Source organism: Schistocerca serialis, chromosome 4 (assembly GCF_023864345.2).
Source record: "Schistocerca serialis cubense isolate TAMUIC-IGC-003099 chromosome 4, iqSchSeri2.2, whole genome shotgun sequence".
NCBI lineage: Eukaryota > Metazoa > Arthropoda > Insecta > Orthoptera > Acrididae > Schistocerca > Schistocerca serialis.
Window position 1 is genome coordinate 271990669 of NC_064641.1, and position 23498 is coordinate 272014166.

A 23498-nucleotide genomic window follows, 5' to 3' on the forward strand; every position below is an offset into this window, starting at 1 on the left:
ATTCCTGGTTGGCAACTGAAACTGCGATTAATCCAAGAACGCAAGGTTGACACTGCAGGTAGAGGATATCCGAGTTTTTCTCTGAGGAAATTGTAACTCTTCTGCGACAGAGCACGTAAAGTAATAGACTTACAAATGTCCTCTTTGCCCCATCGAACCCGTTTTGAACCATGCAACAAGCTTCTAATTTGATTGGGTGAAAATATTTTGCCCAGTATTTGATTAGTTTCACGAGACACAAGTTCCTTTTTATTAAATTCTTCTTCGTGCAGACGTCGTTTCATTGAGGACAGCTGACCTCTAAGATATTTATTACGTGCTCGCAATTTCATGCACATGTTCCTTAGATGAGCATTTCTCCTCTGTAGTGACGCTACAGAATTTTGTAAAGTGACTTTATGTGGATCACTACAAAGAACTTCATCTGTAAATGTATACTTCTCAACATTCCTCTTCAATGGTGAGAGCTTCTTTAAAGTCTCTAGGCTTCTTCTACGAATTTCACGTTTGTTAAAACGTTCTTTCCTTTCTTCTATTGCAATCGGTGTGTTATCACTGGCGTTACTACCACAAGGCAAATTGCAAGACGGATACGCATCACTCTTAAGGATCAGTTTCCGCGGTAAATTTAACAGCTCTGAACGTAAGTCCCGGATATAATCCGTTTCCTTGAAATGACGAGAGGATATTCTAGCGTTCCCTACGTTCACAGGATCTTTCCTAAAGCATTTTGAAAGCCAAACCTTTTGAAGACTTTCATCACATGGGAAACAATGCAACACTATTTCAGTCCCTTTTGTATTGCGATTATGAGAGTTACAGCCAACAACAGCACAACCTGGCATTCCTTCCACACACTCTAATACTTCGGACAAACACTCACTGCACAAAGATAACCAAACGGAAACGACAACACGCACGAAACACAACACGGACGAACCACGACAACACAAAGCTCAGACGTACACTTCGCGCGCGCCAAGAGCTGTTCCTTAGTGACGTCATGCGCAGAACGTCACAAATGGGTTTGCTTCTGCGCAGCAGTTACTGCTCCCTCGTGGAGTACCGTACACTGCTTGCGGACCACGTACACCGCTTCACGGCGATCATGTTTCCCGGCATTTTTCAGCAAGATAATGCGTCAAGTCACAAGGCCAAGAGTGTGATGCAGTAGTTCGAGGAACACGGTGACGACTAACAATTCTTGTGCTTGCCCCCTAACACACTAGATCTGAACTCGATCGAACACATCTGGGATATGATTGAACGTGGCGTCATTGCTCACTGCCCCCCACCCCTCCACGGACTTTGCGGGAATTCGGTGATTTGTGTGTGCAGATGTTGTGCCAAGTGCCTCCAGCGATCCACCAAGGCACCATTGCTTCCATGCCACAAAGCATCGCCAATGTTATCCGTGCCAAATGTGGACATACCGGCTATTAGGTAGGTGGTCATAATACTCTGGTTGATAAGTGTATACACACTGTACTTGAGACGCAGTCGGCGAGTTAACAACTTCAAGCCGAAGGTCAGACAAACCGACATAAAAGTGCAACACTTTAGAGCAGGATGCCTAGGTGCATTTAGAACCCGTAAGACGCAGTTACGTGGTAAGGTTTATAATAAAATAAGTCACCTAAATTTTTCTTCAAGATAAATTTCAATGACTTTACGAGTTCGCAGCTACAATTATGTCGATGTCTGGATTTACATATTGTGCGAGCAACTTTTTTCCGTAATGGAGAGAAACAAATCTACCCGAAGAACGGAATTCAAATTAAAAGCTTGTCTTCAAATCAGCAGTGCTCACAAAGTAACAATTATGATTTCGTGGAAAGCATTATGAGTAGCACTTATAGGCATGCACCATTTTTATGTTTATGTTTGGATAAAATAGTCACAAAATACAGTCTAAACTACACACATCAAAAAAAGTTCTGCGTCACCTCAGTTGGGAGAGTTCCGGAACCTGTAGAGAAAATTGGAATAGACATCGATATAAACATCATTTTCGCCCTTTTTAATGCTCATGAAAACCACTCATTGCATCTTGTACCACCATACAGCGAGACCATAAGAGTGGTGGTCGAGATTGCTCCGCACACTGGTACCTCTAATACACAGTAGCACGTCCTCTACCATCGGAGCATGCCTGCTTTCATCGTGACATGCTATCTACAAGTTCATCAAGGCGCTGTTAGTCCAGATTGTCCCATTCCTCAATGGCGATTTGGCGTAGATCCCTCAGAGTGGTTAGTGGGTCACGTCTTCCACGAATAGCCCTTTTCAGTGTATCCCAGGCACTTTCGATACGGTTCACGTCTGGAGAACATGCTCGCCACTCTAATCGGGCGATGTCGTTATCCTGAAAGAAGTCATTCACAAGATGTGCATGATGGGGGCGCGAATTGTCGTCCATGAAAACGAGTGCCTAGCCACTATGCTGGCAATATGGTTGCACTATCGGTCGGAGGATGGCATTCACGCATCGTACAGCCGTTATGGCGCCTTCCATGCCACCAGCGGCGTATGTCGGCCCCATATAATGCCACCCCAAAACGGTAGGAAAGCTCTACCTTGCTGCATTCGCTGGACAGTGTGCCTCAGCCGTTCAGCCTGACCGGGTTGCCTCCAAACACGTCTCCGACGATTGTCTGGTTGAAGGCGTGATGCCAATCCCGAGCGGTCCCTTAGGCATATTGTTGGGCCCATCTGTACCGCGCTGCATGGTGTCGTGGTTGCAAAGACGGACCTCGCCAGGGACGTCGGGACTGAAGTTGCGCATCGTGCAGCCCATTGCTCACAGTTTGAGTCGTAACATGACGTCCTGTGACTGCACGAAAAGCATTATTCAACATGGTGGCGTTGCTGTCAGGGTTTCTCCACTGCAGTAGCAGCCCTTGGGCGGCCTGAGCGAGGCATGTCATCAATTGTTCCTGTCTGCCTGTATCTCCTCCATATCTGAACAACATCGCTTTGGTTCACTCCGAGACGCCTGGACACTTCCCTTGTTGAGAGCCCTTCCTGGCACAAAGTAACAATGCGGACGCGATCGAACCGCGGTATTGATCGTTTAGGCATGGTTAAACTACAGACAACACGAGCCGTGTACCTCCTTCCTGGTGGACTGACTGGAACTGATGCGCTGTCGGACCCCTCCTACTAATAGGCGCAGCTCATGCATGGTTGCTTACATCTTTGGGCGAGTTTAGTGGCATATCTGAACAATCAAAGGGACTGTGTCTGTGATACAATATCCACAGTCAATGTCTATCTTCAGGAATTCTGGGAACTGAGGTTATGTAAAACTGTTTCGTACCTAGCTGTCCCATGTTCTTCTCTTCGTGAATTAAAAGAAATGTATGTTTAATTTCTTTGTCATTTCTAATCAATCCAAGAATTTTACAAAATAAATTTCCGACGAAAAGGCATTAACTAACCCCGTGAAGCGCTACAACTCTGTAAATATTAGCGGTCGTAGAACAGACCTCTTGACAACAGCTCCTCGTGCGAGGCTACTTCGTTCCGAATTCTCCCTCACCTCGCCGCATCTTCGCCCACCGTTCGTCGCCGCAACCATCCGTTTGGTCATTGGCGTGGCGCGAGCTCCAGCCAGGTCGAAGGAGGAGATCAGTGAACAGACCTGATACTGGTATAAATGAAATAGCCCGCATCACCACCAATACTTCCTCCTCGTCATTTTATTGTTCGTAAGTTTTGTCACAATTCCTTCCTAATATACACCATGTGATCAAAACTATCCGGACACTTGGCTGAAAATGACTTACAAGTTCGTGGCTCCCCCCATCGGTAATGCTGGAATTCAGTATGGTGTTAGCTCACCCTTAGCGTTGACGACGGCTTCCACGACTGCAGGCCTACATTCAGTCAGCTACTGGAAGGTTTCATGGGGAATGGCATCCCATTCTTCACGGAGTGCTGCACTCAGGAGAGGTATCGATGTCGGTCGTTGAGACGTGGCATGAAGTCGGCGTTCCCTAACTTCCCAAAGGTGTTCTATGGGGTTCAGGTCAGGATTCTGTGCAGGCCAGTCCATTACAGGGATGTTATTGTCGTGTCACCACTCCGCCATACGCCGTGCATTATGAACAGGGGCTCGATGGCGTTGAAAGATGCATTTGCCATCCCCGAATTGTTCTTCAACATTGGGAAGCAAGAAGGTGTTTAGAACATCCATGTAGGCCTGTGCTGTGACAGTGCCACGCAAAACAACAAGGGGTGAAAACCTCCATGAAAAGCACGACCACACTATAACACTCACCGCCTCCGAATTTTACTGTTGGCACTACATACGCTGGCAGATGACCTTCACCAGGCATTCGCCATACCCATACCCTTCCATCGGATCGCCACAGTGTGTACCGTGATTCGTCACTCAACACAACGTTTTTCCACTGTTCGATCGTCCAATGTTTACGCTACTTACGTCGTTTGGCATTTACCGGCGTGATGTGTGTCTTATGAGCAGCCGCTCGACCATGAAATACAAATTTTCTCACCTCCCGCCTAACTGTCATAGTACTTGCTGTGGTTTCGGATGTAGTTTGGAATTCCTGTATTGTGGTCTGGATAGAAGCTCGCCTATTACACGTTACGACCCTCTTCAACTGTCGGCGGTCTCTGTCAGTCAACAGACGAGGTCAGCCTATACGCTTTTGTGCTGTATGTGTCCCTTCACGTTTCCATTTCACTATCACATCGGAAACAGTGGACCTAGAGATGTTTAGGAGTGTGGAAATCTCGCGCACAGACGTATGACACAAGTGACACCCAGTCACCTGACCACGTTCGATGTCCGTGAGTTCCGCGGAGCGCCATTTGTCACGATGTCTAATGACTACTGAGGTCGCTGATATGGAGTACCTGGAGTAGGTGGCACCTAATATGAAAAACGTATGTTTTTGAGGGTGTCCGGATACTTTTGATCACATAGTGTAGCATCATCACCTTGACAAAGATAGCGTTCATATTTTAGTTACACGATGTTGTGCTGAGTAGTAATGCTTCCGAATTTTTTATGTGAAAAAGTCAAAGATTTTTTAATAAAACAAACGTTATTATTTAATCTTCATGTGTGTCTACGTATCTGCAGCCCTCTGCCGCCAGAGGGCTCGGAAATGCAGCGTGTAACATAGGGGTGTGTAACGTAACTACGTCGGTCGGCGAAAAACAGCGTGCTGTTATCGAGTTTCCAGTTCGAAGGGTTCGTCCACACATGTAGCTTGCTATTCTTCAGCACTACAATGCCAGACACCTTGGATTCATTGTCATCGATCATTCTCCATGCACTCCCGACTTTGCCCCATCTCATCTCTTTCCAAAACTTAAAGAACATCTTCGAGTACCTCACTTCGATAGTGATGAAGTGGTGGAAGTAGAGGTGAGGTTGTAGCTGCGTCAACAGTGGCAGTATCAACAGACTGGTCTCTCGTTACGAGAAATGCTACCGTCGCCAGGATGACTATGTTGAGAAATACAGTAAATACACACACATGAAGAATAAGGGTGTAGAATGTTAATAATGTTTGTTTTATTTAAAATGCTGTTAAGTGTTTTCACTTAAGAAAATCGGAGACATTACTTCTCATCACGCCCTCGCATATGCAAACCCAATCTTTGATTGGTTATATTCCACAGCTCTGATAACAAAAATTTTTATCTATACTACCAAGAGCTGCTAAAATAATTACACTACAACTACTTTCGACAGGTTACTTCATTACCTGATAGGTTGTAAATATCCATTATTTTAATTCCTGTCAGTTACGTTCCACTATCTTCGGCTTAGTGTGACATTGGAAACTGAAATTGGCGCCGAATATCATCACTAAATTGTTTCCTTATCCACTGATAAGAAAAATTATGTAATAACAACGGTCCGGCTCACAGCTTTAATCTGTCAGGAAGCTTCAAATCAGTGCCCACTCTGCTGCTGACAGAAATACTCATACCGGAAACAGAAATAATTACAAATAGTACGTGCCTACAGGCAATAACTCAGTGCGAAACCAGGGGGCGTATTTCACTACAATATCCTTGACTTGATCATGTCAACTTTAATATTCTATAAGGCCATGGCATTCAACGTGCAACGAGCTTATTTATCTCTACCGTGCTGCAAAATATTCACAAACGATCCATCTTGAGCATACGTGTACATGCGAAATACACAGCACACACGAATTCTCGAAATGGAAAATTGACAGCAGCGCTGTGTAATGCCAGTTATCAGCTGCTTATGGTTCACAATTCACACAGTGTTTTCTGCGAAAATGGACGGGCGTAAAATTCCTACGTTAGCCTATTAAAGCACACATTTCCACTCTTGCCCATACACTAATCATATAGTTCTTTCTGTAGTATACATGAACAAAAATTTGAATGCTCGTGAATGTGTTGTAAGGCAAAAAGTTTGCTCCCTGTCCAGTCAGTAACGACCTAAGGTTATTGAAGTTCAATTACGAATAGTGTGACACATGTTTACAATAGTCTTCCACGTACGACAAAAATAATTTCATCATTTTATCTTTTTAGTAAAATCCATAGGCCATTCTTACTTTACAACTGTATATATGCAGTAGCGGAATCTTTAGTACATGTGAAATACAGCACTTGGACCAAGATGGTACAATTATCTTCCTGCAAACAGAGCAAGCTCTCTTGTACATAATGCCAACTAAACAAATTCTCTACTGAGAGGGCACTTATATTTACACAACATCGAATATTACAGAACATAATTCCGTCCAATTGATAAGAAAGTCCCAGAACACTTTACTAAATGCGATAGTGAAAAAAGGTATTTTGGGTTAAGTGAGACATGAACTAGCTACACAGCAGCACACTACTCGTGTGTTTCTATTCATTACATGACACTGAAAGAGGAAGAAGACAACAAATGATGCCTACCATCTAAGCTGGGAATCGGAATATATAGATGTACAGAGGGGCATGTCTGGCTGTTATTGAAACTTTTTTATATTTAGTAAGAACAGTCTGCTTTATATTTCTGTCTTATATTTAGTAAGAACAAACTGTTTTCTCCTCCCCCCATGAACCATGGACCTTGTCGCTGGTGGGCAGGCTTGCATGCCACAGCGATACAGATAGCCGTACCGTCGGTGCAACCACAACGGAGGGGTATCTGTTGAGAGGTCAGACAAACGTGTGGTTCCTGAAGAGGGGCAGCAGTCTTTTCAGTAGTTGCAGGGGCAACAGTCTGGATGATTGACTAATCTGGCCTTGTAACACTAACCAAAATGGCCTTGCTGTGCTGGTACTGTGAACGGTTGAAAGCAAGGGGAAACTACAGCCGTAATTTTTCCCGAGGGCATGCAGCTCTACTGTACGATTAATGATGATGGCGTCCTCTTGGTTAAAGTATTCCGGAGGTAAAATAGTCCTCCATTTGGATCTCTGGGCAGGGACTACTCAAGAGGACGTTGTTATCAGGAGAAACAAAACTGACGTTCTACGGATTGGATCGTGGAATGTCAGATCCCTTAATCGGGCAGGTAGGTTAGAAAATTTTAAAAGGGAAATGGATAGGTTAAAGTAACATATAGTGGGAATTAGTGAAGTTCGGTGGCAGGAGGAACAAGACTTTTGGTCAGGCGAATACAGGGTATAAATACAAAGTCAAATAGGGGTAATGAAGGAGTAGGTTTAATAATGAATAAAAAAATGGGAATACGGGTAAGCTACTAAAAACAGCATAGTGAACGCACTATTGTGGCCAAGATAGACACGAAGCCCACGCCTACTACTGTAGTACAAGTTTATATGCCAAATAGCTCTGCAGATGACGAAGAAATTGAAGAAATGTGTGATGAAATAAAAGAAATTTTTCAGATAGTGAAGGGAGACGAAAATTTAATAGTCATGGGTTACTGGAATTCGGTAGTAGGAAAAGGGAGAGATGGAAACATAGTAGGTTAATATGGATTGGGGGTAAGAAATGAAAGAGGAAGCCGCCTTGTAGAATTTTGCACAGAGCATAACTTAATCATAGCTAACACTTGGTTCAAGAATCATAAAAGAAGGTTGTATACCTGGAAGAATCCTGGAGATACCAAAAGGTATCAGATAGATTATATAATGGTAAGACAGAGATTTAGGAACCAGGTTTTAAATTGTAAGACATTTCCAGGGGCAGATGTGGATTCTGACCACAATCTATTGGTTATGAACTGCAGATTGAAACTGAAGAAACTGCAAAAAGGTGGGAATTTAAGGAGATGGGACCTGGATAAACTGAAAGAACCAGAGGTTGTACAGAGTCTCGGGGAGAGCATAAGAGAACAATTGACAGAAATGGGGGAAAGAAATACAGTAGAAGAAGAATGGGTAGCTTTGAGGGATGAAGTAGTGAAGGCAGCAGATGATCAAGTAGGTAAAAAGACGAGGGCTAGTAGAAATCCTTGCGTAACAGAAGACATATTGAATTTAATTGATGAATGGAGAAAATATAAAAATGCAGTAAATGAAGCAGGCAGAAAGGAATACAAACGTCTCTAAAATGAGATCGACAGGGATGGCTAGAGGACAAATGTAAGGATGTAGAGGCTTATATCACTAGGGGTAAGATAGATACTACCTACAGGAAAATTAAAGAGACCTTTGGAGAATAGTGAACCACTTGTATGAATATCAAGAGTTCAGATGGAAATCCGGTTCTAAGCAAAGAAGGGAAAGCAGAAAGGTGGAAGGAGTATATAGAGGATCTATACAAGGACAATATTATGGAAATGGAAGGTGACGTAGATGGAGATGAAATGCGAGATACGATACTGCGTGAAGAGTTTGACAGAGCACTGAAAGACCTGAGCCGAAACAAGACCCTAGGAGTAGACAACATTCCTTTAGAACAACTGACAGCCTTGGGAGAGCCAGTCCTGACAACACTCTACCATCTGGTGAGCAAGATGTATGAGACAGGCGAAATACTCTCAGACTTCAAGAAGAATATAATAATTCCAATCCCAAAGAAAGCAGGTGTTGACAAATGTGAAAATAACCGAACTATCAGTTTAATAAGTCACGGCTGCAAAATACTAACGCGAATTCTTTACAGACGAATGGAAAAACTAGTAGAAGCCGACCTCGAGGAAGATCAGTTTGGATTCCGTAGAAATATTGGAACACGTGAGGCAATACTGACGCTACGACTTATCTTGGAAGCTAGATTAAGGAAAGGCAAACCTACGTTTCTAGCATTTGTAGACTTAGAGAAAGCTTTTGACAATGTTGACTGGAATACTCTCTTTCAGATTCTGAAGGTGGCAGGGGTAAAATACAGGGAACGAAAGCCTATTTACAATTTGTACAGAAATCAAATTGCAATTATAAGAGTTGAGGGACATGAAAGGGAAGCAGTGGTTGGGAAGGGAGTGAGACAAGGTTGTAGCCTCTCCCCGATGTTATTCAATCTGTATATTGAGCAAGCAGTAAAGGAAACAAAAGAAAAATTCGGAGTAGGTATTAAAATCCATGGAGAAGAAATAAAAACCTTGAGGTTCGCCGATGACATTGTAATTCTGTCAGAGACAGCAAAGGACTTGGAAGAGTAATTGAACGGAATGGATAGCGTCTTGAAAGAAGGATATAAGATGAACATCAAGAAAAGCAAAACAAGGATAATGGAATGTAGTCGAATTAAATAGGGAGATGTTGAGGGTATTAGATTAGGAAATGAGACACTTAAAGTAGTAAAGGAATTTTGCTATTTGTGGAGCAAAATAACTGATGACGGTCGAAGTAGAGAGGACATAAAATGTAGACTGGCAATGGCGAGGAAAGCGTTTCTGAAGAAGAGAAATTTGGTAACATCGAGTATAGATTTAAGTGTCAGGACGTCATTTCTGAAAGTATTTGCATGGAGTGTACCCATGTATGGAAGTGAAACATGGACGATAAATAGTTTGGACAAGAAGAGAATAGAAGCTTTCGAAATGTGGTGCTACAGAAGAATGCTGAAGATTAGATGGGTAGATCACATAACCAATGAGGAGGTGTTGAATAGGATTGGGAAGAAGAGAAGTTTGTGGCACAACTTGACTAGAAGAAGGGATCGAATACACCAAGCAGATTCAGAAGGATGTAGGTTGCAGTAGGTACTGGGAGATGAAGAATCTTGCACAGGATAGAGTAGCATGGAGAGCTGCATCAAACCAGTCTCAGGACTGAAGACCACAACCACAACAACAACAACAACAACAACAATCTGTTTTCTAGTAGTAATGAATATACAGAGTAATGTGAAGAAGAGACAGTGTAATTTTGAAGTACAGGTAGTCTATGCTGGTAATTGGTCACGTAATGAAGGACTGGCGTGGACTAGTAGTCAACGGGCAGGAGAAGTAGTAATTTTGTGGAAGGAGAAGTAGTTTTTGTTAAGCAGTTTTTGTTCTGGTGGGACTCGGAAAATTTTAAGAGGAGAAGCGCAATACTGTGAAAAGAGGACGGCATACAAGCGAATGGAGATGGACGGAAAACAGAATTTTCTAGAAAACTAACGCGCCGAGATTGTTGCGGTGAAACTCTAAAATTTCCAAAAGAGATCTGATCCCAAAAATTTAATGAAGAGGAGGACTCACTTAATGGATAGGTCAGAAGAAAGCAAGATGCAAGGTTTTCAAGACAGAAGATTTATCAAGAAATCAGCACAAAATACAACGTGTAGTGAAGGATAACAATAGGCTAAGAAGAAGAGAACTATAAACAGTTTTATCACAAAACATGGGTGCACGATTAATTCGATACGGCGGTGTTCTGAACAGTTATCATTTTCATTGAGGAGAGACCATGAATTGCAATACTGTATTATGAAAAGTGATTGTATCGATATATTTTCTATTTGGAGATTATGGGCTGTGAGCGGGCTGTTTATTCGGTAGATGAGTTATTGTGAGGCCAAAGCGTTCTGTTTGAAATTAAACGTTAATAAAGTGACAGTTAACAAGAAGAATGATTGGAGAGTCAATAAATTTTGTTTTCCTTTCGGCCTTAAATGTTACTGATGTTAAAAGATGCAGTAAAAGCTTTAGTGGTTAACTGCAAAATACCAAAACGAAAATCTAATATTACACTTGGCAATGCAATTACAGAGTTGTTTGTTTCACTAACTACATTTATTTGCAATATTTCGTATTCACTCACGCTTAACGAAAACATAATTAAAACTATACGATATCATAGTCTATAAGAGAAGTTCCACAATTAATCTTTTGCGTTACTGTCCCTTTTAGCTTTAATTCCTTTTACAGGAGGGGTTCTATATATTTCAACGAGTAGTCTCAGTTTATACATCAGTCACTTTATTCTATGAAAGATGCATAAATTAATAAGGCTACCACTACTTTGAAAGACAGCTCATTCAGAGTATCACATAGCGTAACAATCCTCTCTGGTTCCTCTACCAATCCCATCTGGGACTGATGCCAGTCTGACAAGCAGAATCCAAGTATTGGTCGAAGGAGGGTTTTGTAAGCTACCCATCTGTGGGTGGACTATACTTTCTGAAGATTCTTCCAGAGAATCTTGATCTGACATGAGTCTTATTTAAGACTCGTTTTATGTAGTCGTTCCACTTTAAATCGCTCCGTATGCGAAGTCCTCGATAATTTATGAATGTGAATGCTCCCAGTGATTCTTCTACAATCGCGTAATTCTACATAGTAGGTCTTCTACCTATTTACACTGGCTTATGTTCAGGGTCAACTGCCAATCCCTGCACCAAGCTTCGATCTTCTGCAGGTTTTTCTACAATTGGTTACAATTTTCTAATTCGCGACTTCTCTTTATACAAGCATCGTCTGTGGCAAGCTTCATGGAATTACGACGTTAACCACTAGCTCAGCTCATTTACGTGTGCTGTGAAATGTAATGGTCCTATAACTCTCCTTTCAGGTACACCCGAGTTACTTTTTCGGCTGAAGATTTCTCTCCGTCGGTACTGTCAAACCGTGTTCTGTCTGCTACAGACTCTTGAATGCAGTAGCAGAAGTCCATAGTGTACGCTCGTATCTAGTTCATTAGGCTGCACTGCGGAACAGTATATAATATATTTCCGAAGTCAAGGAACACGGAACCTACATGGACGCCGATATCTACTGCTTCCTGGACCTCGTGGACAAACAGAGCAATCTGGGTTTCAGACGATCGTTATTTTTGGAATCCTTGTTGATTCCTGGAGGAGACTTTCGATCTCCAGAAATATCATAGTAAGTGAGTTTATAAGACGTACCAAAATTCTAAAACAGATTGACATCAGACATAAGGGTCTATACTAGTATGTGTCGGTTTGACAGCCCTTCTTGAAATCGAGAATACCTGCGCTTTCTTCCACCTACCAGAAACGCTTCGTTCCTGGCTACAAACACTACACTGTAGCTGAAAGAGAAGCAAGTACCTTCGCGTATTGTATGTAGAATCGCACTGGTATCACGCAGGTCCAGTAGCATTTCCGCTGGTGAGTCGCTTTGTATCCAGAGGTCACTTATTTCGATATCTGTCATTCTGAGACCTTCCTCAGTGATACAGTTTTGGAAAAAGGCATTTAATGTTTCCACCTTTCTGTGTGTCATCCTCCTTTTCGGTGCCACTGTGGTCACTGAGTTTCTGGACAGATGGCTTTGATCCGTTTACTCATTTAACACGAGACCAAAACTTTCTCAGACTTTGTGTCACGACACCAGACAAAATTTTACTCTCGAAGTCATTGAACGCTTCACGCATGGCTCGCCTAGAGCTATTTTTGGCTTCGTTCAATTTTCGTTAGTGTTTGAGTCTTTCGCTACTGTAAAATTTGCAGTGAAGCTATCCCTGCTTTCGTAGTAGCTTTCTAACACAACTGCCGAACGACGAAGAGTCTTTCGCATCACTCACAACCGGCACGCACTCGTCGATGGCTGGGTTCTCTCAAAATGGCATGGCGCCGATATTAGGTGGGGACGTGGCTCCGTTTCAAGCCACCTCCATGTTGACAAATGGTGCAGTTCACTCAGAGGTAGCGTGGCGGTGGACCATCGCTTCGTGGACCGCGTCGCGTCCGTTTGAAGCCACCAGTGGCGCAACGAAGTGATGCGAGGCAGTGACATTCTTGTGACGCGCTGCTGTTTTCATTAATATTGTCAAAATGAGAGATGACTTAGAGCTACATCTTTCTGTAGAAACTGTTTCTGAGTAAAACTTCTTCTTTTCACACAGAAATTAAAAACCCATAATTTGAGATTAGCGCGCGTTCTTCGCTCTGCTGTCTTTCTCAATCGATTTTGTGGAAACTATTCGGAAAATGAAAAGAGAGGTTTTATAAACCTTGTAGCCTGACGTCACAGTCTCATAGACAACTCTTTTCATTTTCGTTATTGGCCACAGTTACTGTGATACTAGGCAAGTAAGTAAACCACTGGGCATATTTTAAAAAGTTTGCAGCGAGGAATGAAACTGCTGGCCAGTTTATATCTTTGTGGGTATTAAGACATAGATTGCTGCCTAAGAAATACAGCAAAGATATCGAAGTTGCATTTAACGAATGACGGATGACGACCCCCTTTTCAGTCCGGAGTAAATAAATGATATATTTTGAAATTTCCCCTGGACGATCTACACTCATCAAAAGAAGTCTTGCACCACGCCGGTTCCCAGAACTCCTGAAGATAGACGTTGACTGTGGATATTTTATCACAGACACAATCCCTCTGACTGTTCTGAGATGTCACTCAACCCGCCCAAAGATATAAAAACCAGGAAGAGCTCTCAACAAGGGAAGTGTCCAGGCGTCTCGAAGAGAACCAAAGCGATGTCGTTCGGACGTCGGGCAGATACAGAGGGACAGGAACGGTTCACGACATGCCTCGCTCAGGCCGACCAAGGGCTATTATTGCAGTGGATGACCGCTATCTAAGGATTATGGATAGGAGAAACCCTGAAAGCAATGCCACCATGTTGAATAATGCTTTTTGTGCAGTCACAGGACGTCGTGTTACGACTCAAACTGTGTGCAAGAGGCTACATGATGCGCAACTTTACTCCCGACTTCCGTGGCGAGGTCCGTCTTTGCAACCATGACACCTTGCAGCGCGGTACAGATGGGCCCAACAACATGCCGATTGGACCGCTCAGGATTGGCATCACAATCTCTTCACAAATGAGTGCCGCATACGCCTTCAACCAGACAATCAAAAGTATCCGGACACCCTCAAAAACATACGTTTTTCATATTAGGTGCCACCTACTGCCAGGTACTCCATATCAGCAACCTCAGTACTCATTAGACATCGTGACAAATAGCGCTCCGCGGAACTCACGAACTTCGAACGTGGTCAGGTGACTAGGTGTCACTTGCGTCATACGTCTGTACGCGAGATTTCCACACTCCTAAACATCTCTAGGTCCACTGTTTCCGATGTGATAGTGAAATGGAAACGTGAAGGGACATGTACAGCACAAAAGCATATAGGCTGACCTCGTCTGTTGACTGACAGAGACCGCCGACAGTTGAAGAGGGTCGTAACGTGTAATAGGCGAGCTTCTATCCAGACCACAATACAGGAATTCCAAACTACATCCGAAACCACAGCAAGTACTATGACAGTTAGGCGGGAGGTGAGAAAATTTGTATTTCATGGTCGAGCAGCTGCTCATAAGACACACATCACGCCGGTAAATGCCAAACAACGTAAGTAGCGTAAACATCGGACGATTGAACAGCGGAAAACGTTGTGTTGAGTGACGAATCACGGTACACACTGTGGCGATCCGATGGAAGGGTATGGGTATGGCGAATGCCTGGTGAAGGTCATCTGCCAGCGTATGTAGTGCCAACAGTAAAATTCGGAGGCGGTGAGTGTTATAGTGTGGTCGTGCTTTTCATGGAGGTTTTCACCCCTTGTTGTTTTGCGTGGCACTGTCACAGCACAGGCCTACATGGATGTTCTAAACACCTTCTTGCTTCCCAATGTTGAAGAACAATTCGGGGATGGCAATTACATCTTTCAACGCTATCGAGCACCAGTTCATAATGCACGGCGTGTGGCGGAGTGGTTACAAGACAATAACATCACTGCAATGGGCTGGCCTGCACAGAATCCTGACCTGAACCCCATAGAACACCTTTGGGATGTTTTGGAATGCCGACTTCATGCCACGTCTCAACGACCGATATCGATACCTCTCCTGAATGCAGCACTCCGGGAAGAATGGGATGCCATTCCCCATGAAACCTTCCAGTAGCTGACTGAATGTAGGCCTACAGTCGTGGAAGCTGTAGTCAACGCTAAGGGTGAGCTAACACCATAGTGAATTCCAGTACTACCGATGGGGGGAGCCACGAACTTGTAAGTCATTTTCAGCTAAGTGTCCGGATAGTTTTGATCACATAATGTCATGTTGTTGCTTTAATTTGTTCTGAAAGCGGTGCTGATATTCAGGACCATAAAAGTGGGTTAAAAGCTGTGAGCTGTCTGAGGAAGTTAACCTTGCATTACTGCGCAACTGTTTCACCAGGTATCCAGTCTAGCTTACCAAATTCCCAACCAGACTAACATAAATTATAATCTTTTAGTACTCATCTTCTAAGCAAAGAAGGGAAGGCAGAAAGGTGGAAGGAGTATATAGAGGGTTTATACAAGGGCGATGTACTTGAGGACAATATTATGGAAATGGAAGAGGATGTAGATGAAGAAGAAATGGGAGATAAGATACTGCGTGAAGAGTTTGACAGAGCACTGAAAGACCTGAGTCGAAACAAGGCCCCGGGAGTAGGCAACATTCCATTAGAACTACTTGGGAGAGCCAGTCATGACAAAACTCTACCATCTGGTGAGCAAGATGTATGAGACAGGCGAAATACCCACAGACTTCAAGAAGAATATAATAATTCCAATCCCAAAGAAAGCAGGTGTTGACAGATGTGAAAATTACCGAACTATCAGTTTAATAAGTCACAGCTGCAAAGTACTAACGCGAATTCTTTACAGACGAATGGAAAAACTGGTAGAAGCGGACCTCGGGGAAGATCAGTTTGGATTCCGTAGAAATGTTGGAACACGTGAGGCAATACTAACCTTACGACTTATCTTAGAAGAAAGATTAAGAAAAGGCAAACCTACGTTTCTAGCATTTGTAGACTTAGAGAAAGCTTTTGACAATGTTAACTGGAATACTCTCTTTCAAATTCTTTAGGTGGCAAGGATAAAATACAGGGAGCGTAAGGCTATTTACAATTTGTACAGAAACCAGATGGCAGTTATAAGAGTCGAGGCGCATGAAAGGGAAGCAGTGGTTGGGAAGGGAGTGAGACAGGGTTGTAGCGTCTTCCCGATGTTATTCAATCTGTATATTGAGCAAGCAGTAAAGTAAACAAAAGAAAAATTCGGAGTAGGTATTAAAATCCATGGAGAAGAAATAAAAACTTTGAGGTTCGCCGATGACATTGTAATTCTGTCAGAGACAGCAAAGGACTTGGAAGAACAGTTGAACAGAATGGACAGTGTCTTGAAAGGAGGATATAAGATGAACATCAAGAAAAGCAAAACGAGGATAATGAAATGTAGTCAAATTAAATCGGGTGATGCTGAGGGAATTAGATTAGGAAATGAGACACTTAAAGTAGTCAAGGAGTTTTGCTATTTAGGGAGTAAAATAACTGATGATGGTCCAAGTAGAGAGGATATAAAATGTAGACTGGCAATGGCAAGGAAATCGTTTCTGAAGAAGAGAAATTTGTTAACATCGATTATAGATTTAAGTGTCAGGAAGTCGTTTCTGAAAGTATTTGTATGGAGTGTAGCCATGTATGGAAGTGAAACATGGACGATAACCAGTTTGGACAAGAAGAGAATAGAAGCTTTCGAAATGTGGTGCTACAGAAGACTGCTGAAGATAAGGTGGGTAGATCACGTAACTAATGAGGAGGTATTGAATAGGATTGGGGAGAAGAGAAGTTTGTGGCACAACTTGACTAGAAGAAGGGATAGGTTGGTAGGACATGTTTTGAGGCATCAAGGGATCACAAATTTAGCATTGGAGGGCAGCGTGGAGGTTAAAAATCGTAGAGGGAGACCAAGAGATCAATACACTAAGCAGATTCAGAAGGATGTAGGTTGCAGTAAGTACTGGGAGATGAAGAAGCTTGCACAAGATAGAGTAGAATGGAGAGCTGCATCAAACCGGTCTCAGGACTGAAGACCACAACAACAACAACAACAACAACTCATCTTACGATAACCGGTGGTATATATGTAAAAAGACAATTTAAATTAAAAAAATAAATCAGTTTATATTTGGATATTTATTTTAACATTGGTCATTGTTCCGTTAAAATTTCACTATGTCGAACTTGATTCATAACTAAACTGGTGCCTTATTTAGGATTGTGTAAATGTGAGTTTGTAATCTTACGGAACACATCAAATAGGGTGCCAAGATTGGGAGACTACATACGACACTGCATTCATAAAATAACACACGAAGAACGTTGAAACATAAGCAAGAGGAAACTAACCACAACCAACCGATTCAATTTTCACCCAAAGAAGTTACGTTCGTAGCGCAATCCTGTCCATCATGAAATTACCACACACTGGTACACTAAATTCATACTAACTCTCTGTGAAATCTTCCCGAAAAGAACAGCTGTGGGCTACTTTGATGCTTACACCATATGCTTCACGTGGTCAACTTGGTTTACACAAAGAGTGTAACTCCACAATAATTTTGATAATTAAAATAAATTACATCGAAATGCAATTTACAAAAGAAAAACCTCGAACTGGTTACTATCGTCTTACTATTAACCTGATGGGTCAAACAATTGTATAAGCACATGGTACTGGTCTCACAAAGTACACCCTATGTGGGTTGAGCATAAAGAAAAGTTGCTATATTGACAAATATTGTCAAGACGAGACTTTATAATCTCACGCACATTTGCATTTGAGATTGATAATCTTAGAGTTACTGATCAACATGTGGTTCCACTTTACTCACAAAGTAGTGACAAAGCAACTACCAGAAGATGTTCTGAAATTCACACTCGAATTACACTGCATTGTAATTTAAGATAACATTAGATATTTTAGAGCTAAACCTAAAATAAAGGTGATTAAATTTTCAGTTAGGCTGAACTTAAGAAATCCATTGTCCTACGAACTTAGCAGACAAGTGCTTAGCTGGAGATCTTACCACTTCAGACGCTCACCGCAGACAGACTGACCTGGGGCCATACCGAGCGTGCTTAACAGATGCAAACGGAAGTGACCAGAGAGGCAGCTTCCTATACCAACATGACAAGGGACGGATAGGACCAAACTAAGAATAGAAACCTCTCTGCTTTTAGAAAGTGTAGTTACCTGTTCCGACGTTGGTCCTACTGTTCTCTAGCAGACAGGCTTCTTATTTATGTGTAAAAGTAACACGTTTCACTGCTCAGTCTCCTCCCAGATAGTCAGAAACACCACACTAAATTTAGAAGAGGAATTTATGCCGTAAATGACAACATATTTAAGAAATTAACATGAAAGGAATCCAACAGAGACCTTTCATAGCCCCAATGCTCCGGAAAAAGACTGTGCAGGGAATTTTCTGGCCATGGTAGGACATTCCCAAGCAGGCTTCTCACACCCAACTTAAACCAAAAATGTAAAGAAAAGGCAAAAGATCACCAGCTACTTGCTAAAACACAATAATTTCAAGACATCTTTAGAATCTACCAATTTCAAAGAGAAAAAAAAAAAAAATCTGTGACACCTATTTAAAAGATGTGTAGACCTAATTCGGTCAGCAAGTAGAAACAATGGTCCCTGTGTCATTAATACGAAAACAATTTGTGGTTGTTACCCTTATGGAGTTCACCAGTATTTGCTCATTGCAAGAGCCAACTGATCACAGGAAAATTTATGACTGTTTATTAACAAGTAAAATTTATGAAAATAGCAAAGGTGCTACAACAATTTAAAAAAATATGAAAATAAAATCAGTATTATAAAGCAGAACAGTACAATGCACAATCCGCAAAAGCAAAAAAAAATTATAAGAGAAAAAAACATGTTTTACAAAGTGGCTATCGCAAAAAATTATATAGCTTATCAAACTAATAATTTGTAGAATTAATATAACTTTGTGGCACTAATTTAATCACTCTACTATATTTCAGTTAGTTAGCAAACAATGATCACTGTGTCATTACACTGACACTACAATTAATTATGTGATTGCTACCCTTAAGGGGTTCCTCACTATAAATATGCCCCATGCAAAGGCTAATCTATCACAGTCCAATGCGAATGAATAGCTAACTGACTGATAAACGAAGCAATGCCACAGGAATGAATTTACGAAACAAAGTATCACAAATCTAATACATCACACAAAAACAAACATTGAGAAATAAAACAGCTCTTAAAGTACAGTAGTCAATGGCTAAAAAAAACACCAATAAATAAAACACCTGCAAAATACAAGAGTCAGTCTAATAAAAAAACAATAAATAGAACACCTGCAAAACACAAGAGTCAGTCTAATAATCACCAATAAATCGAACCCCAGCAAAACACACAAGTCACAGTTTCTCTGACAGAAACACATGTATATGCATTGGACTAAGAACAATATAATCATTGTTCACTAACACACTCAGTAGTTCCACTGTTCCGAGGCACAGTATAAGGGGAGGGGGTTCGTCGCCGCAGCTGTCAGTAGGGTTTCTCTCCTTTTTTTTTTTTGTTGTCCATCTGTTGCGTGCAATCCCGCTGTCTCTGCCCTCTCATGAAGTTTCTCTTGATGGCCCATGTCACGTACATCTCGATTTGGTTCCATGTTTGTGTTGTCAAATTCATGCGGTATCCTCGTTTGACACGCCAGGTTCATATTCCTGGGCAAGGATGACACTTAGTGGCTCTTCTTTGTGCCACCCTTAGCAAACAGAGAACATCGAACTATGATTTACTGTCGCTTGACAGTGGGCATCCGCCAGGAAATGTTGATAGGCGTCATTGAAGTCTGCCAGTTTCTCTGGACAGTATGTGTCAAAAGGCTCCACACCCTTTGTTGTTACATTCTTGAGTTATCCTCAATTGGCTCGCCTGTTTGATATTCCTGGGTAAGGATGACACTTAATGGCTCTTCTTTGTGCCGCCCTTAGCGAACGGAGAACATCGAACCATGATTTACTGTCGCTTGACAGTGGGCATCCGTCAGGAAATGTTGATAGGCGTCGTTGAAGTCTGCCAGTTTCTCTGGACAGTATGTGTCAAAAGGCTCCACGCCCCTTGTTGTTACATTCTTGAATTATCCTCATTTGGCTCGCCGGTTTGATATTCCTGGGCAAGGATGACACTTAGTGCCTCTTCTTTGTGCCACCCTTAGCAACCAGAGAACACCGAACCATGATTTACTGTCTCTTGACAATGGGCTTCCGCCAAGAAATGTTGACAGTCGTCGTTGACGTCTGCAAGTTTCTCTGGACAGTACCTGTCAAAAGGCTCCATGCCCCTTCATCCCCTGTCTTCTGTCGTTTCACCGCGGCCGTCTCGTCACGGTCACGTGCGTGTGGTGCGTTGCCAGCAGATGGATTTCTGCGTGGTGGACCGCTCGGCCATCTCAAGTCATTGCCTCCACGAAGGGTCGCACTAGTGCGGCCGGCCATTAGCTCCGGGTGCAAGGGAAAGTGTTTGCCGCGTACCCTTCTTTTGTTGTCGACTGGGCTCCCTAAGTGGCCCGGTTGACAGTTTGTCCTGGTGGGAAACCCGCCTATTTACAACTAGTCCTCCTCCTCGTTGCTCCCACTGTCTCATAAGAGTTTAGCCGGTTTGCTTTCACGTTCTCAACTGCATTCACAGAAATTGTTCATCATAGTTATGTGATTACAAAATGTCATACATAATACCACTTAGTATTGTCTTTCACAATTTTTAAGAACAAAAGTGAGACTTAATTTTTTTTAAATAAAAAAGTTAGATGAATCGACAATATAAAAATAAAAGTTAAATGACTTGACAGTATAAAAATAAAATTAAATGAACTGAGAATATAATATCTAAATCCACATCACTAATGTGGTTCACTTGCGTTTTAATAAATCAAATGACAGCACACCTGTTGTCTATACTACAAACTGACTACCCATAAACACATATTACTCAAAATTCTACTTCAATCCACTAATAGTTAATCCAACAAGCTACTTCAATGCTACTTCAACACAGTGTTTATACCACTACAACATTGTCCTAATTCGTCCTCTTCTTGACGCTCATGGTATATGTCTTGTCACATGATAAATATGGAGAAACTTTCCTTAAAGATGCATAGTAAACAGAACAATGGTTATTTACACGCCAAAACATTTATACCAGTTGACACACCTGATAAGAGACTTGCAATTATACATTTATCATACTCATATGTTTACACATAAAACAGTACGACAATTTCATCTAAAATTACGTTATCACAAGAATTAATCACACAGATGACTCTGAGAAGGGTAAAAATATTTTCATTATGCAGGTTATACTACATCTTCTTACCCATTTTGCTCCCATTTCGTTCATTCTTTAAGTTACCTTTCGCTTCCCAATCAGTTATTTCGCCTGTGGTGGTTATTCTGGATTCATTTCTCATGAATGGCAAAATTGTGGTCTCCTCTATTCTGTAAAACAGTTTCATTACATCTTAACATCCTATTGAACTTACAACTGACAGGAAAGATTCGAATCCTCCTGTAGTTTAAATGACAAATGTTTTGCTTCCTCCTTATTACATTAAACCAAGCTTTCCTTGGGTCACATAATCAAAATTAATTAATCTTCCTCTACCTTCAAGAGGGAAATTTCTTCAGTTCAACTCATATAGGCTGCAGTGCATCCCGCACCAGTGAAAACAGTAAGCTGTAAAGCTCACAGCATCAGCAAAACACATAAACATCGCTTTTCTAGGACAAGTATTAACGCAGAATAATTTTTTAGGCTCTGGCTCAACATCAATCAAGACTACAAAAAGGATCCAAATTGCTGTTCCATTCTCCATTTGCTGAAAAACTGCTCGTATTTGACTACCACAATAATATTTCAGGGCCACGTAAATTACACAAACCACAATTCTTCTTTCACCATGAAGGGAAACAATATACTGACGAAATCCACAGACAGCACGTTACATACTCAGCTATAAAGAACAAAAAAGACATGTATCATCAATATTAACATATAATCGCATATTGGGAAGCCATTGGTTAAACAATCGTATTTTTGCATCCTGTTTTCAAAATTCTAAACTTACTCATTCCTTTCTCAGAATATAAATTCATACAGCACACATACTATAGTAAGAGATCCTCATTTATACTGACAGATATAGAATAGTAATAGATAGATAGTAGCACTGAAAGCAGAAAATCGGAAGCAAGGCTACTAACAGCTGGGGACCTGGCTTTGCCAGTCCCATAATACCCACAGATCGGATATTCCCCTGAGTTTTGCATTAATTCAACACAGATCTTGCTTCTCTCAGGAGCGACTCTTTTCAATTTACACAAAAAAACCATAAACAGCATTTCACTCGTTCACAAAGAAACCTTTTATCTTCATTTGAACCAACCTAAATCCTAATTGCACAAGGAAAGAAAAAGAAAACTAAAAGCATCATTTCAATCAATCATACAGAAACATCTTTATCATTATTTTCACCAACATATTATTCAAAATGCGTATGTCACAAATGTAAAAAATCAATTCATTCTCCTCTCTATACACCCTATGTACTCATTTGCCATGTCACTCATTTGTTCCGATTGCGCGCTTTCTGCGCTGATCATTTGTCATTGCCGGTTTTGTTCATTTCCATTTGCTGGGTTATGTCTTGGGTTAGCCGGCCGAATTTCGACATTATGAGGTGCTCCGCCTACAGTCCTATTCCCACCGTGTTCACCGTAGTATCGATTCTGGTTGCCGTACCTGTAGCGTTCACGATCTTGTCCACGTCCTCGATCATTTCCGTTGTTCCACCTGTGTTCGCGACTGTTACCCCAGTTTCTATACGGCCGGTCCCGATAACTGTTCCTTTCGCGTCGCGACTACCAGTCACGCCGTTGATTAGTACTATGGCCACGACTGCGATCGCGCTGCTGTGCCCCGTAATAACTTTGTGCCTGATTAGGCGGGCATTCTCCTGTACTGTATTCCAACTCTTGGAGAAGTGTCTTAAACGTTTCCACGTCCTCTTTGCATCGTCCCACAAGAATGACGTCGCGCATGTGCATCGGCAATTTGGTGACGCATATCCTAATTAGTTGCGCAGGCCCGTATGGGTCGTATAGAGATTGATTTGCCTGCAGCATGTGGTCGAATAGGCGTGCTGAGCTGCCGAAACCAGACTGGTTCAAATTTGGCAGCATAATTATGCCAGGCTTGACCCTATCTTGTGCCGCTTCCGACCAATAGGCGGACAGAAAGGCTTGTCGAAACTCTCGAGTGGAGTTG